Source organism: Pongo abelii, chromosome 1, assembly GCF_028885655.2.
Source record: "Pongo abelii isolate AG06213 chromosome 1, NHGRI_mPonAbe1-v2.0_pri, whole genome shotgun sequence".
In the NCBI taxonomy this organism is placed as follows: domain Eukaryota; kingdom Metazoa; phylum Chordata; class Mammalia; order Primates; family Hominidae; genus Pongo; species Pongo abelii.
In genome coordinates, this window is record NC_071985.2 from 63199583 (window position 1) to 63212969 (window position 13387).

Here is a 13387-nt window from a genome sequence, read left to right on the forward strand (position 1 = left end):
TTTTTAATCAGAGAACTCAAGCAAGGCTTGTAGAAAGTAATTCCAAAATTTTATGAGCAGTGGCAGGAAACTATTAACATGTGAGTTCACAATTAGAGAAAACTTGAAAATAACTGCAGGTGAGTTCAGAGACCTAGAGTCACAGCACTGAGATATAACTATTATTCATTGGTTTAGACTATGTTTAGAATTTGTGTTTATTAATATCTCTTTGTCAGTAAGACAACTAAGAAACAAAGCTTTGCTGAACCACAGAGCCAAGCTGGGCAAGCAGATAAGAGAATTGCAGAAGCTCAGTTGAAAAAAGACACAGATTCGAAAGAAACTTGCTTAGAATTTTATTTTTGACATGGCTGCAGAGGAAGGAAAGAAAAGAAGGGAGGGACTTGTGACGAAAAGGGCTTTCCAGAAAAGCAGCGTTTCAGTGCAGTGTTTCCCACTGTTCCGAGAAACAATAACTGAAGTCCTTCCGAAATCTGTGACTCCTGTGATCATGAAAAAAAAAAAATTTGATCAAACTGTTTCTTAAAATTTGTTGCTTGAATTTTGACTAATTTTGAATACAACCCAGATATGAGTTTGTTGTAATTAATATCATTTGTTTAGGATTAAAGTGAATTAATTAATTGCTTTCTTCTTCATTTTTAAACCAACCTACCTACTGTTGGCTGAAATTTAGCAGTCTTCACATCTAATTTCAGTGGCTCTGCCCTCTACTGAGCTTTAAATCTCAGGTCAACTCACTGTTGATGGCATCACATAGGCCAAGGACAAAATTCAGAGAGGTCAGATATGTTCCTTTAAACATGTAGTCCAAATTATACAGAAGAATCCCTGATGTATCAAAAATGGTAATAACCGAGGAAAGCAGAAATAAAGAAAGTATTTTGATATGGCAGTTTTGACATAGTAATAAGAATTTCAGGTTGAATTTTGAGAAAACTTTAAAAATACAATTAAAAAATTATTCAATAACATACCACAAACACCTTCATCTTTATACACATCTAAACTGCATTCTGGATTTTCACCATTAAGATATAGGTTAAGTTTGTGAAATGCATTGAAGCTCAGGAATGGGGTAGGGTCAGGATTAGGGTGGGGATCAGAGTAAGTTACACTTGGGCAGAGGAGGAGTGACTAAGTGTGTCTCAGGGATTGAGTAAATCTCAGGGATGAAGGGGATCAGGGATGGGCTGAGGGTAAGCTAACATGCATGTGAATCTATATGGAAACCATTACCCACATGGTTCAGTCAGGAGTTTTACATTCAAAGAAGAGCAGAAAAATAAGAATTTTGATTTTTCTTTATGTTGTTCCCCCAGGTCATCAGGAGAAACCCAAGTACGTAGGTCTACAATAACTCATTAAATTTCAATTTCTGGCCGGGCGCTGTGGCTCATGCCTATAATCCCAGCATTTTGGGAGGCCAAGGCAGGCGGATTACTTGAGGTCAGGAGTTTGAGACCAGCCTGGCCAACATGGTGAAACCCTGTCTCTACTGAAAATACCAAAATTAGCCGGGCGTGGTGGCACTTGCCTGTAATCCCAGCTACTGGGGAGGCTGAGGCAGGAAAATTGCTTGAACCCGGGAGGCGGAGGTTGCAGTGAGCCGAGATCGCGTCATTGCACTCCTGCCTGGGTGAAGAAGTGAGAGTCCCTAACACGGTGAAACCCCGTCTCTACTAAAACTACAAAAAATTAGCTGGGCGTGGTGTCGGGTGCCTGTAGTCCCAGCTGCTCGGGAGGCTGAGGCAGGAGAATGGCGTGAAACTCGGGAGGCGGAGCTTGCAGTGAGCCGAGATCCCACCACTGCACTCCAGCCTGGGCGACAGAGCGAGACTCCGTCTCAAAAAAATAAAAAACAAAGAAGTGAGACTCCGTCTCAAAAACAAACAATCAAAAAAATTCCAATTTCTGTCCTTTTCAGTTCTCCAACACCCTGAAAATCCCAGATGGTTATCACTTTCCTACCCAGGATGATTCTTTTTCTCAAAAGTATTACTCTGTTCCCCAGATCTCCCTGATCACATCTCTCATTTCTGCACCTAAAGCTTCCACGTCTTGCTAATAATATGTCACATGTTCAGATATTGCCAAGCCCCTGAAGAGTTTAGCTTATCTTCCTTTTTTACTCCTTTTCCTAAATAATAATTGTTTAAAAATAGTCTGTGACATTTATTCGTGCTACTTTTTCCCAGATTCCAGGATTCTGCGTAACACTCTTCAGAATCACAGTGGGTGTGACAGAACCTCCGTCTGTATAGATGAAGTAGGCAAAGCCTAAGAACAGTCATATATTAATAATTCTTGTCGGCCGGGCGTGGTGGCTCACACCTGTAATTCCAGCACTTTGGGAGGCCGAGGCGGGCGGATCACGGAGTCAGAAGATCCAGACTATCCTCTGAATGATGAAACCCCGTCTCTACTAAAAAAAAAAAAACACACAAAAAATTAGCCGGGCGTGGTCGCGGACGCCTGTAGGCCCAGCTACTCAGGAGGCGAGGCGGGAGAATGGCGTGAACCCAGGAGGTGGAGCTTGCAGTGAGCTGAGATTGCGCCACTGTACTCCAGCCTGGGCGACAGAGCGAGACTCCATCTCAAAAAAAAAAATACTACTACTACTACTACTACTACTAATAATAATTTTTGTCCAGTCACCCATAAATTACATGGTAAATTTAAAATATCAACATTTAAATATTTTAGCTGCAAAATAAGTATGAAAATCAATATATCCATGACAACCTAAATAATGATGATCATGTCGAAATGTCACTACTCCAGTGAAGATGCTAAAAGTAAAAATCCATTTAAAAGCTGGAATAAATTTATTTCTTTATGCCACATAATAATGGACGCTTAACACTTAAGAAGACTCAAAACTTCTGACACAGAGAGGGCTGTAAAAATGTTTATTCATGTCATAAAAGTATTACCTTGTGCCCCAAATTAGCTAATATGCTCAATCTTAAATACAAGTCTAAATGTCGTATTCTTTTTAGGTACTTTGTAATAGCAATACTTCAAATCCATCACCAAATTCTATACTAATCGGCTTTGCTGAGGTGATAAAACAACTCAAACCGAGTGGCTTACAACAACAAACATTAAATTTTCCTCATCGTCCATGTCAGGACCAGTAGGTCATCTGCAAGGGCTCTGTTCCTCATCTTCCTCTCATAGGACCCAGGATTACAGTGCGGTCCCTATTGGGGCATGCATCCTCCTGGCAGGAAGTTGGTGGATACATACAATGATTCATAAACCTTCTTCTTCTTCTTCTTTTTTTTTTTTGAGATGGAGTTTTGTTCTTGTCGCCCAGGCTGGAGTGCAATGGCACAATCTCAGCTTACTGCAACCTCCGCCTCCTGGGTTCCAGCGATTTCTCCTGCCTCAGCCTCCTGAGTAGCTGGGACTACAGGCACCCACCAACACGCCTGGCTAATTGTAGAGACAGGGTTTCACCATGATGGCCAGGCTGGTCTCAAACTCCTGACCTCAGGTGATCTGCCTGCCTCAGCTTCCCAAAGTGCTGGGATTATAGGCATGAGCCACTGTGCCTGGAATATCATATCACCTTGACTTAGTCTATTTGTGCTGTGCAACAAAATACCCAAGACTGGTATAAACAATATAAATTAATTTTCTTGCAGATCTGGATTCTAGGACATAATTGTCTCCTGCACCTTCTCTGGCCTCCCCTTCTGTATGCTTCCCATGCTCTCCTTCCTTTTCACCTTGGAAAGTGCTGTGGCCCAACTGAGTGCTGTCCTTGGCCACTATCGTCTTCCTGCTGTTTGTGCTCAGCCTGTATTCTCTCGCCCACGACTTCAATTGTTTACTGAGTGAAGATAATTCTGCAGTGTGATTCTAACCTAGATCTTGCTCCTCACCTTCGAACTTGTGAGTCCCTACTAGACATTTTCTAAAATATTCCATGTTTCCTTGCACCTCCAGAACTTTACAATCCTGTTCTTTCGGTCCAAAACATCCTTCACCTTCTACAGTCTAATCGTTATTCAGATTGTAATATTTAACCCAAGTAGGCCAGGCGTGGAGGCTCACGCCTGTAATCCCAGCACTTTGAGAGGCCCAGGTGGGCGGATCACGAGGTCAGGATATCAAGCCCATCCTGGCTAACATGGTGAAACCCCATCTCTACTAAAAATATAAAAAAATTAGCCAGGCGTGGTGGCGGGCACCTGTAGTCCCAGCTACTTGGGAGGCTGAGGCAGGAGAATGCCGTGAACCCAGGAGGCGGAGCTTGCAGTGAGCCAAGATCGCTCCAGGGCACTCCAGCCTAGATGATAGAGTGAGACTCCGTCTCAAAAAAGGTAAATAAATATCCAAGTATTCCCTCTCTGGAAAGCTGTCTCCAGCATCCTATTGTGAGCTGGCAACCTCTTCTGTAGAGTCCTGTGCACGGCCCCATTATGGCATTCATTGCCCTGTACTGTCATTGTTAGATTGTTTGCTTCTCACCCGTATTAGAAACTCAGCTCCTTTAACAAAAATACAGTGATTTGTCTTTGTATATATAGCAACAGTTCTATGTCTAGCATATAGCAGATACCCAATAATGTTTTTAAATGATAGACTGAATGAAGAATGAGTACATGTGTGAGAGATAGGTGGGATTCTTTTGAGTCAGGAGATAAGTTTGGAAGCAGAAAAGGATGAGTTATGGTATGTCTTTTTTTCCTCCAAAAAGATCAAGGCAACAGTGTCTGCAACAAAAGAAGTTGGGAACGGGAAGTACAAGAACATCAGGTATTCAATGTCTCCAAAACTTGCTATGTAAAAAGCCAAATAAGAATGAATAGCAGAAATATTTTTCAACATAATGTAGGATATCTTATGAGAATTTTTTATTGTAAAATTTCATTTTCGTAATCATCCAAAAATAATTTTATTCTGCATTCTATGAGTGACTTTGTTATAACCAAATATCCCACAGGATTTCATTGCCCGTGTTTTCATTTTTGCCTGTAATCATGTTGCTGCCAAGTGGAACTATTTTAGTTATGCTGGGCATATCAGTCAGAGAGTTCAATCAGGGAATAAGGTAGGGATCTCTCTCTCTAAAAGGATTTGTTACAGGGATTTGACCTTACACAATTATGGGAGCTAGTTAAGAATCAGCATCTGATGCTGGATCTTAATATCTGCGAGGCAGGAATGGGAGCAGTGGCACATGCCTATAATCTCAGTGCTTTCGGAGGCCGAGGCGCGAGAATCACTTGAGCCTAGGAGTTCAAGAACAGCCTGGGAAACATAGTGAGACCCTTGTCTCTACAAAAATCCAAAAATTAGCCAGGCTTAGAGTCGTGCACCTGTAGTGCTAACTACTTGAGAGGCTGAGGTGGGAAGATCACTTGAGCCCAGGAGTTCGAGGTTGCAGTGAGCTATGATAGTGCCGCTGGCTGGGTGACACAGTGAGACCCTGTCTCAAAAAAAAAAATCCATGAGGCTGACAGTGAAGAAGGGAAGATGCATGTAAAGTCAGGAGATTAAGAATAGGCAGGAACCCACAAGCACAAGCTGGAACCTGTGAGGATGGACTAAAACTTGTGTTAGTTCTTGTTGTCTCTGCCCTTAGTGGTGTGGGTGTCCTGGAGAAGTCAGGGTGCTTCACCATGGAGCTAAACAAACACACCTATCCTGGGATTCAGAGAATCTCTGAGAATCTCGAAGAAGATCCAGGGGAAAGTAGAAGAGTAGTAGGCCCAGCCACTGACTCACACAAATTGCATGAGCAAGGACATAAATGACAATGCATGTGAGCTACAAAATAATTGCTATTTCACTTATGCCCTCCAAGTTTTGCACAAGAATGCTTCTTGTGGTTTACTCTAACCAGAAACAAACAGGAAAGATAACTTGGCCTAGCCAACACATTGCAGAGCCACCACACAGGCTTATGAATAGTCAACTGTAAATAACATGTTATATACAAGATGACATCACAGCCTGCTGTACAAGTAGTAATAATTACTATTTATTGAAATTTTTATGTAGGTTCTATTCTTTAGGCATTAACCCATTGAATTATCACAACCCAGTGCTGCAGGTACTATTATTGTTACCCTTTTGCAGAAATGGAAACTGAATCCCAAAGTGATTAGGTAACTTGCCTAAAGTCACAGAGCCAATAATTAATAACAGAAGCAGGATTCACACCACTAGGCAATCTTGCTGTAGAGCCTCTGCCCTTACCCACTAGACTCTGCCAGCACCCTGTGTGACAATGTGAGAAAAGCTGTAGCTGAGTGGAGTCAATAAATGCCACGTTGCAGTTGATGTTGGCCAACTGCAAAGGAACCTAGGCATGTGGAGAAAAATCCTTGTAAGTTGTTAGTGGGAATGTAGACTGGTATAGCCATTATGGAAAACAAGATGGAGGCTTCTCAAAAAATTAAATATAGAACTATCACATCACCCTGTGATCCCTCATCTTTGCATATACCCCCCAAATTTAATCACCACCTTGTAAAGATACCTGCAGTCCTGTGTTCATTTTATTTTATTTATTTTATTTTATTTATTTATTTTAAGATAAAGAGTCTTGTTTTGTTGCCTAGCCTAGAGGGCAGTGGTTCTATCTCAACTCATTGCAACATTTGCCTCCTGGGTTCAAGCAATTCTCCTGACTCAGCCTCCGAGTAGCTGGGATTACAGGCACCTGCCACAACACTCAGCTAATTTTTGTATTTTCCTGTGTTCATCGCAGCATTATTCACAATAGCCAAGACATGGAAACAACCTAGGTATCTGTAAATGGACAAATGGATAAAGAAACTGTGTGTGGTACATACATAACAATGGAATATTATTCAGCCCTGAAAAAGAATGAGACCTTGGCCTTACTACAAATGGATAAGCCTAGAAGACATTATTCTATGTGAAATAAGCCAGACACAGAAAGAAAAAATATTGTATGATTTCACTTATATGAGGAATCTAAAAAAATTTTCAAATATACAGAAGTAAAGAATGAACAGTGGTTTAGTGGGGGTGGAGTGGTGTGAAATAGGGAGACACAAAGTAGAAGATATGTAGAATGACCCAGTCTAGAGATCTAATATATGACACGAGGACTGTAGGTAATAACATTGTATTTAGAATTCATGCTAAATGAGTAGATCTCTTGCCCTCAAAATAATTCTTTTGTCTGTTTGTTTTTTGTTTTTATTTTTTTGAGATGGAGTCTCACTCTGTCACCCAGGCTGGAGTGTGGTGGCTGGACCTCCGCTCACTGCAAGCTCCACCTCCCAGATTAACACCATTCTCCTGCCTCAGCCTCCCAAGTAGCTGAGACTACAGGTGCCCGCCACCACGCCCGGCTAATTTTTTGTATTTTTTAGTAGAGACGGGGTTTCACTCTGTTTGCCAGGATGGTCTTGATCTCCTGACCTTGTGGTCCGCCTGCCTCAGCCTCCCAAAGTGCTGGGATTAAAATAAATTTTTTAAAAAGGTAATGAAGATAATGTATATGCTAATTTGCTTCACTCTAGTAATCTTTTTACTATCTATATGTATCCCATAACATCTTGTTAAATGCCTTAAATATACACAATGCAATTTATATACTAAAAATAAAAATAAAAAGACCTGGGCCATAGCTGTCAGCACCTAGCCTATTGTGGGCAGTACAATATTGCTCATCTGATTAAATTAATGATTCAAATTTTGCTTGGATTTCTATTTTATAGACTTATTTTTATTTTATGTTGTATAAAAACTATAAGGAAGTGTAAGAAATTTAGTCTCCATTTATATTTGCATGCATAATTTTTATGATGAAAATAATTAAAATCAATACAAGTCTCAAATAGTGAACAGCTTTATTCATATTTGGGCAAGCTTGACTGTTTCTAACAGAAAAATGGGATGTGAGGGGCCAACATATCTGAGTATGTCAGTAATAAATTAAAGGATGAGTAAGTGCATTAACACTAAATGAGTGAATCATTAATTAGGTCCATAGGGAAAATGTTTTGTTAAAAACCCTCAATCCCTCCTGTATGAGAGATCCTTTTGCCAGATGATATTAACTTCTTGAATTAAACGAGCGTGCAGTTTTCCTCATCCATTCACACACAAAAAAACCCCCACCAGATTTCCACAACAAAATACTTCCTCTTTGTCTCTGGGGGCAGGTTTTCAAAATGTCCCGAATGTGCTCTTGGAAGCAAAGCCAGTTGGAATCAAGGCTCTCTGGTTGGAAGTCTTCTGAGACTTTCCTTGTGCAATCCTGTGTGTAATTCAGAATTTGAAAATGAAAACGCATTTGGAGTTTTCTGTGACAATGACTGCATTGCACAAGTCTCAAGCTGCTTTCGATCCCTTAACCACTTCCTCCTTACCAGGATTGCCTGCATTTCCTTTACTGCACATTGTGCGTTCAGAGGCACCGTGTCTGCCTGTTAAGAGTGTCTCACCTGCTGAACGCTGTGACACTGAACTTGGCACCCAGCCTGCTGGACAGAGGCACCCAGCCTGCTGGCACCCAGCCACTGCAGTGGCTCCATACTGGAAAGTTAATTTGTATGAAATCCTGAAACTACAAGTCTTTACAAATATAATCTATTACATATAAAATATATTTTTCCCAAACATAGCCCATTAAAAGCCTTGTCTGCAGATCATCCTCCTGCCCCAGCCCCGGAGCGGCTCCTGTTGGGGTTCACTCTGGTTGGATGACGCTGGCCACACCCACCACAGGTCCAGTGGAGTTCGACTTCACCTCACCTGCTGTTTGGAATCCTCTGTTATCTCCTAAGGAGTCCTAATGATTCCCCACAGAACTCTCCCAGACTTTTTTACTTCCTCTAATTCAAATCAGCTCCCTCTCATTGCCCAAACCCGACCCATCCACTGTCCATCCGCTGCCCTCTGTCTCAAAACTGTAGATCAGCACTTTCAGATGGACAAACACTTTGTTTTAGTCTGAGGGGAATAGTGATCAGCTCAAACGAAGTCCTTTCCTGACTCCATCACACAGTTGTTTTTCTCTCCATTCTCCCAGAGTATGCTTCAGACCTCTTTTTCTTTCTTTCCTTTTTTTTCTTTAACCTGACACAGGTATTGTCATTGCCTCTTGTAAAATTTAAAAGTCCTGGGTTCCAATTCTGTCTCTTCGACTACCCATGCAATCTTGTTAAAGTCACCCAATCTTTCTGATACTCAGTTTTCTCATCTGCAATGTATTAATAATAATCACAATAAAATATAGCAATAGTCATAAGATCTAGCACATAGAGAGCTTACTCTGTGCCAGGCACTCTCTTAAGAGTATGTATGTATACAGCTATTTCAATCATATAGAAGAATGATTAAATAATTTTTAGCATAACCATACCACAGAATACTAAGTGGCCATTAAAAAGAATGAGATGTGGGCCGGGCACGGTGGCTCACGCCTGTAATCCCAGAATTTTGGGAGGCCGAGGCGGGTGGATCATGAGGTCAGGAGATCAAGACCATCCTGACTAACACGGTGAAACCCCGTCTCTACTAAAAATACAAAAAAATTAGCCGGGTGTGGTGGCAGGTGCCTGTAGTCCCAGCTACTCCGGAGGCTGAGGCAGGAGAATGGCATGAACCCAGGAGGGAGAGCTTGCAGTGAGCCGAGATCACGGCAGTGCACTCCAGCCTGGGCGACAGAGCAAGATTCCATCTTAAAAAAAAAAAAAAAAAAAAAAAAAAAGACATATAAAAACATGGAAATGTATTGATGCTGAAATAATAAGTAGAAAATCAAGTTGCAGAACAATATAACATGATCACTTACATTAAAACTACATTAGACATAAATAACATTTCTCTCTGTTTATATCTATAGATCTATCAATACATTTACACAAGCACACATATACAGTGTGAATTTTCACAAACCATGTATTTATACGTCTGTATAGATTAATTTCTCAGTGATCATTTTAAAAACAATGAATAGAAAAAATGACTATAAAAAGAAAACCTAACTTTAACAAACATATCAGAACTGGCAATTTAGGTAAATTAATGTTGTGCTCATGAAAATAAAAACTTTGGCTAGAAATTATCTTAATTCCAATCATAATTTTAAAAATAGTTTTCATGTACCCCTTTAAGAACTGCCAACTCTGATGGCCAGTGATGGTGAGCATTTTTTCATGTGTTTTTTGGCTGCATAAATGTCTTCTTTTGCAGAGAAATGCAAATCAAAACCACAATGAGATACCATCTCACACCAGTTAGAATGGCAATCATTAAAAAGTCAGGAAACAACAGGTGCTGGAGAGGATGTGGAGAAATAGGAACACTTTTACACTGTTGGTGGGACTGTAAACTAGTTCAACCCTTGTGGAAGTCAGTGTGGCGATTCCTCAGGGATCTAGAACTAGAAATTCCATTCGACCCAGCCATCCCATTACTGGGTATATACCCAAAGGACTATAAATCATGCTGCTATAAAGACACATGCACACGTATGTTTATTGCGGCATTATTCACAATAGCAAAGACTTGGAACCAACCCAAATGTCCAACAATGATAGACTGGATTAAGAAAATGTGGCACATATACACCATGGAATACTATGCAGCCATAAAAAATGATGAGTTCACGTCCTTTGTAGGGACATGGATGAAATTGGAAATCATCATTCTCAGTAAACTATCGCAAGAACAAAAAACCAAACACCGCATATTCTCACTCATAGGTGGGAATTGAACAATGAGAACACATGGACACAGGAAGGGGAACATCACACTCTGGGGACTGTTGTGGGGTGGGGGGAGGGGGGAGGGATAGCATTGGGAGATATACCTAATGCTAGATGACGAGTTGGTGGGTGCAGCGCACCAGCATGGCACATGTATACATATGTAACTTACCTGCACATTGCGCACATGTACCATAAAACCTAAAGTATAATTAAAAAAAAAAAAATGGTGAAGATGGTAAATTTTATATTTACCATTTATAACTTTTGCCACAATTAAAAATAATAAATTAAAAAAAAAAAAAAAAAAAAAAAAAAAAAAAAAAAAAAAAGAACTGCCAACTAAGTCAAGATTGCATTTTTCTGAATATCCCCAATGACAGCATATATTTCTAATTTGGGGATGTTTGATTTTCCTTTTTAACAGATAATGGTCATTTGTCATCACAGCTGATGACTATAATTACTAATCAGTCTGGGTAATGCTAATTTTGGTCAAAACTGTATCATAGACTTCTCATTATTATTCAAAGAACTGTAATTTTTAAGGGATATTTCAGAGGCAACACTTCACTCCTTTTACATGACACAGAGCTTCAAAAATGTTTCCAAAGTCTATTTCAAAATAATAGGCCTGATTATGCATTGTAGGAAGAAATCAACATGAATAGTGTGCATAATATAAAAAAAAAATCAGCACTGACTTCATCTGTAATTTTATGCACCAGTGTAACCAATGACTTTCTTAGTTTTGAGGTCATAATAGAAATGCCCCCATTTCTTCACCTATCAAAGATTAAAACATTTTATTAATTTTTAATTTTTTTAATCTATTGTCCCTTGAAACATTTTAGCAAAATCAAGAACTTCATATACTTTACTTAACACTCAAATTTTATTTCACAAGTATCTCAGAAATTGTTATTGTGGTCAAGATTTTTGTTGTTGTTGTTGTTGTTGTTAGTTATTATTGATTTTGTTATTTTTGCAATGTTTTGGCAATCTATTTACTTATCTAAATTTCTCTACTCAGGTCCCATTCTAATAAGTTGCCGATCAGAATGAATCTTTAAACTTTTCAATAATTCCATCAATCTGGATGTTACTAGATAAATAGATTACCGATCACCTTAGAGTTCTTTCCTGACTTCTTTAATAATAATATTCCTGTTATTACTTCACCTCTATAAGTATTTTATTACTCTTATTATTTTTATTTTTTTGAGATTGAGTCACCCTCTATCGCCCAGGCTGGAGTGCAGTGGTGTGATCACGGCTCACTGCGACTTCCACCTCCTGGTTCAGGCGATTCTCCTGCCTCAGCCTCCCGAGTAGCTAGGATTATAGGCATGCGCCATGATGCCTGGCCATTTTTTGTATTTTTAGTAAAGATGGGGTTTCACCATGTTGGCCAGGCTGGTCTCGAACTCCTGACCTCAAGTGATCTGCCAGCCTCAGCCTCCTAAAGTGCTTGGATTACAGGCATGAGCCACCATGCCCAGCCAGTAACATTCAAATATCAAGTATTTCACTTACATACCTTATAACTCATTCTTGCTTTGAAATGAAAAAATATATATATTTTTGTATGTATTTTATATATATATATTTTTTAAGTCTGTCATAGTTACCAGCGCAATAATGAGTAGCAGATCTTAAAAGTGCTGTTACTTCAACTTGAAATCTGATGCAGTAACACTCTCGACTTCCTGCCTCACCTCCAACATGTATCTAGCTCTGCACTGTGGCTTGTCTATGTTTCTTTCATTAGTGAACAATTCCGTCCAGGATTAATCTCTGGAGCCACTCTCAGAAATTTGCTCCACAATTTAGATCCATTCATCCTTACTGTCAGCCTGTGTTTTCACCTAGCTTTTACCTTCTCAATATTTAAAGGAGCTTGAGTCATTCCCATTGAAACTTGAAAGAAAAAGACAGAGACAAACAGAAAGACAAGATGAAAGAAAGAAAATCTTGAGCCCTAGGTCTTCTTCTAGCTTCTGACCAATCATTTACCTTTTTCTTTTAAACAATCTTCTTGATCAAGTCATCTTTACCTGCCCTCTTAACTTACGCTCATATTCTTCTCCAGCCACAGCATTCAGAGTTTTGCCTCAATGACTCCAGTGAAATGGTTTCAATCATGGTCACTAATGACCATCCATTTTCCAAATCCAACACGTAATTTTCAAGCTCTTACTTCACTTCCTTGGCATTGTACATTTCTACACTCCTCACCACTTCCTCCTTGAAACCTTACCTTGGTATCTGTGAAACCACACCTTCTTTGTTCTCCTTCCACCTCCTGTTTCTTTTTTGTGTATTTCAAAGACATCTTTTTTTCCTTGTTTTTTTTTTTTTGAGATAGAGTCCTGCTCTGTTGCCCAGGCTGGAGTGCAGTGGCACCATCTTGGCTCAATGCAACCTCTGCCGCTCGAGTTCAAATGATTCTCCTGCCTCAGCCTCCCGAGTAGCTGGGATTACAGGCACGTGCACCACACCCGGCTAATTTTTGTATTTTTAGTAGACATGAGGTTTCAGCATCTTGGCCAGGCTGGTCTTGAACTCCTGACCTCGTGATCCACCTGTCTCAGCCTCCCAAAGTGATGGGATTACGGGCGTGAGCCACCCCACCTGGCCCAAAGACATCATTTTTAACTTGAAGCTCCACCATA

At 40.1% G+C, this 13387-nt stretch overlaps 1 long non-coding RNA gene across 1 annotated transcript in view; it reads right to left on the reverse strand.

The window, feature by feature from the left end:
- Positions 1 to 319: 319 nt before the first annotated feature.
- The window catches only part of LOC103890431 (uncharacterized), a 165250-nt gene continuing 152182 nt past the window's right edge, over positions 320 to 13387 (reverse strand). The window contains exons 9-10 of the long non-coding RNA XR_008511022.1: positions 2338 to 2428; positions 320 to 485 (exon numbers count right to left, since the gene is read on the reverse strand). This is a non-coding gene — a long non-coding RNA (uncharacterized LOC103890431). The remainder of the gene's footprint in view (positions 486 to 2337; positions 2429 to 13387) is intronic.